Below are 4,400 nucleotides of genomic sequence, written 5' to 3'. Positions count from 1 at the left end.
AGATTGAATACTGGAGCTGAGCCTATGAATACCCTGCCACATTCCAAGTTTTTACAGTGTATTAGCATAGAAAAACCTCATTTACAGCCTCACACAGCAATTTCAAGAAGATCMCAGTCCAACAACCTTTTCTAATACAATGTTTCATATGCGATGCTTTGTGCAGCTGCTGAGATGCTTAGATAATAATGGCTTGTACCAATGAAAGAACAGAAGCACAACAAACATGTCTCTATTGACAGGAGAAGGGTTAACGGTTTTAAACCAATGAGAACAAGTACAGACTAGATAGATGGAACAATTATTTTTTGGTTTGGGTTTGTGTGTTTTTTTTTTTAATGAGACAAAAGAAACAGGTTACCGAGACGAGTGGCGGATGCCCATCTCCAGAAACATTCAAAGCTACACTGGATGGAACACGGAGCAACCTGATCCAGGTGAAGATGTCTCTGCTCATGGCAGGAGGGTTGGACTGAAGACCTTTCAAAGATCTCTTTCAACCCAAACTATTCCATGATTCTATGAAACATATTGAAATCTTTTTTGATTGTAAGAACTCTATACTACTATGTAATATACTAAGCATGATAATACATAATAGCAAAACAAAGAGGAGGAACTGTTCTACAATGCTGTCTCTTTATTTCAAATCACTACTCAATATGTAACAAGCTCTTGATTGCTTTTTATGATGAATGCTGTTCAGCAAAGAAAAGCATGTATTTCCATGTTCTTTCTGCCTTGACAGCACTGCTTGCACCCATGTTAGGATCAGTGAGCAAACTTGAACTCCCTTGTGTCACCTTCCAGATCCCATTTCTGTGCATCCTCTAAAAGGGGAAAGCCACACACTCGAACTTAACCACAATATCCTGTTTAACAGACTCCCTTATTGCTAAAACTCCTTTGGATTTTTACCACATGCCCCTTTAAATTAAGCCATGTTTAGGTTTTTCAGATGCTCACACAAAGAATGAGAAATGGGACCTTACTTGCTGTCCTTTACAGTGAAGGAGGGGGAAGAAACAATATTGTCCTTTCAAYTCAGATGCGTACCTGCATGCAGATTTACTGCAGGAATAACTTGAGCTGACATGAAGGAATTTATTATCTCAGAGCTAGAGAGTTCAGTTCCGGGTTTTAAAGTAGGGACTGGGGTAAAGCGCTTCTCACTTCCCGTCCTCACACTACACCTATCATTAGCTTCAATGCAGCTTTCCTACTTACACAGAAAGATTAAGACTACTCCTGGAATATTTACAGACATCTGAACGTGGAGAACAATTTTTCACAGAGTTCTTACACATAAAAGCGAAATGCAGAAGAATTCCACTGTGTATTCATGCAGAAAGCGAAAAACAAAATGTCATTAAAGCACTGAAGCATTTGCATTATAAATAAGCAACACATTTTTGGAATAAAACAGCAATTGCATAATGGTACACTTTGTTTCGGTTTTCACAAGAAAGTAGGGACTGTGTCTAAAGTGGCCACTGAAACCTACTGATTTGCTGAACAGTTTCATGGCTTACCATGTACATGCACACATTGCTCCTATCTACCTGCTGATACCAATCCTGTTTTTCTCCACAAGTCTGTTGAAACCACATAAATCCTGTTTCACAACTACGTACCAAAGTCCAAACACATACTGAGTACACTTACAAAGAAAAKTTCTTTCTTCAATCTGTTTACTAATTCCACAGTCAAATAGGACACAGGACTTTTGTTATGCTGTGTGTTATATACACACAAGTATATGAGGAACATTAATTAGTAGCAGCAATATGTGCCTCTACATAGATCATGTTATGTTTCTCCTTTCTTAAAATAATCTGCATTTCAGAATGATGTAAGCATCATTTTATCAGCATTATAATTTAACTAGAAAATACATCTTCCTGAAAAATGCAGGATTAGGAAAATAAAGCAGAATAAACAAGGCGGCCATAGAAGCAGCTGCTCTCATTAAACGATTAAACAGGGAAACAAAAGGAAATATGCAGATAATGAAGAAACACAATGTACAAAACTGTATGACAGAAACATGGCACAGAATCCAAAACCCAATATTTTCTTATGTTTTACAAACAAAAACAATTTAGAAAATAAAAAATACCTTGAACAGCTGGATCACTTCTTTTGTATCTGTATGTGCACATGTAACATATATTTCATTTGTACTGCTGTCAGCTGAGTTGCAATAGAACTCTACCAAAAAGTTGTGTGCTATGCTTGTGGCAAACCCAAAGGCCTTAAGAAAAAACAACAAAAAAAAATTAAGAACTACCAAACCCCAAACACAAAAGACATTTAAGAGTTTATCAATAGCCTACTTTTAAACACAAACTTGAAAACAATGACCAACAGTTTCATCTGTTAATTTACAGAACTGTGAGCATCTACACTTTACAGGATCAGAGAAACAGAAGTTCAAGTTGGAACAGATATCTGAAGACTCTTTTCATTTCACCCAGGTGTCAAAGCACGGTCAACCACAGCAGGTTGCTCAGGATCATGTTCAGTTGGCATTTCAATTGTTTAAATCACTGTGGAAGTTCGCATGAAAGAAACTCTACTGTAATTTCACATGTAGTCTCTGCAGCTTATTCTGCAGCAAAACATTAAAGATTAAGAAGCTCACTTGCATTTTAAAGTACTTAAACTGAACTTTAAAGAACTTAAACTGATTTCCACTATGCTCACTCTGGTATGCAACCTTTCTCTGAGTTTCACACACAGAAAATGTATATGGGACCTCCCTACTCTCTTATAATGAGAGTAGTTGGGCTTCTCAGTGTAACATTCTCATCAAGTATTCTCTTCAGTGCATGTTCCATTAGACATGACAATGATACAGTATTGACCTATCACTTCTATTTCCTTGAATATTTAATAGCTGCTTTTGTGCAAAAAGTTTACTTTCATTAACTTTTTTATGGTACACTCAAATATTACTACTTTCTTCAAGTCTGAAAGCTTGAATATTTCAAAATAAACACAGGAAAGGAGATTACATCTCAGTACACGTAACTTGAAGTTTAAACTATCTTTATCTTTCTTTTACTTTCCCTACCTCTGTGCTCTCACTGCCTATTCTGCACTAGAAACGGGACTGAAACACAAGTACAATGACTCATAAATCCTATGCCCTAAAAGTCAATCAGAATTCATCTCCAGTTCACAGAAAATCCTTTCCACAGAAAAAGCGCAAGATATGAGCACGCAGGCTGTATCATACCATCTATTAACAACAGGACTTGTAAAGGCAACAGCCTCAAAGGTTAAGCATTTAAGGATTTCTAAATGCTTGATTTCATAACTTTCACATCCCACGGATCAGCCTGATATCTGCAAATCAGACTGGAAACATGAGGGAATTTGGGGTTTTTTTCAGAGCCCAATCGTGAATTTACTTTGTCTATGTAACACAGAATAAGTAGGGTAAGTAAATTCTGCTTTTTTTCTGACCTTAAAATTTTCAATGAAGAGTCTTTGCTTCCTTGAACACTTTCTGGGGATCTAATTACCATATTGCAGGAACAATATATTGGAGGAAAATTGCAAACCATGAAGTTTTTTAAAAAAAGGTTACATTACTGGAAAAACTTTACTTATCCAAATTAGGTTAGATATTCTGAAGTCACCAGTTGCCRACATTCACTGCAAAGAGTATCAGTCCCTGTACTCGAAGTAGGTAAAAAACCCCTTGCCATCAAGGCAGAGCTCGCTGTAAAATCCCTTTTATAGATCATGCCCAGGTCCTATCATATTTGCCAGGCATATCCTTGCAAAATTAAGCATTTTTTCTTCAGTTTCAATAGAATGAAAAGGATGATTTACCGGATTTCTGATGTGTTAATGTATCATTCACTATATGAAAGCAGACATCCTGTTTTGCCACCTAAAATTTCCTTACTTTCAGTAGGTTTTTCTTTATTCTGCAGCCTGGACACACATCAATGCTACCCTCAACATGCTACTGCTGGCTACGTCTTTCTTATTTCAGCACTCTTTCGTTTCCTAATTTAAGACACTTTACAAACAACATGGATGACACTTTGCAATTTCAGAAGAAAATATGACCTTATTAACATGATGCTGCTTATTTACACTGGGGCATTATCTTTGCTCTTACCATAAAAACATAACCTTAAAACTCCACCGATATGACTCASACCTGCCTTATTCCTGCTTCTCAGAGAAGGAGCAGAGCAATTCAATACTAATACTTTCACAGTTAGACTTCATGATCTTAAGGATCTTTTCCAGCCTATTCTGTCTCAGATTCTAAATAAGTAATTGAACAGACTTCAATACTACACAACCATTCCATCTCCAATATAAGGACGCAACTAAAAGCAACAGCTTTCTTATATACACCAAAATGCAGACATGGA

General features: G+C 36.7%; 1 protein-coding gene across 1 annotated transcript in view; it reads right to left on the bottom strand.

Annotated features, from left to right (window-relative positions):
* Positions 1-2,244, bottom strand: part of LOC130584854 (testican-3-like) — a 118,263-nt gene extending 116,019 nt beyond the window's left edge. The window contains exon 1 of the mRNA XM_057385086.1: positions 2,120-2,244. The gene's annotated coding sequence lies outside the window, so the exon portion shown is untranslated. The remainder of the gene's footprint in view (positions 1-2,119) is intronic.
* Between the last annotated feature and the right edge of the window lie 2,156 nt (positions 2,245-4,400).

The sequence above is a fragment of the Malurus melanocephalus genome, unplaced genomic scaffold (assembly GCF_030028575.1).
Source record: "Malurus melanocephalus ecotype Western Australia unplaced genomic scaffold, MMel_1.1 scaffold_782, whole genome shotgun sequence".
In the NCBI taxonomy this organism is placed as follows: Eukaryota; Metazoa; Chordata; class Aves; order Passeriformes; family Maluridae; genus Malurus; species Malurus melanocephalus.
The sequence above is the reverse complement of the archived record's forward strand: the minus strand, read 5'-3'. Positions and strand labels throughout refer to the sequence as shown.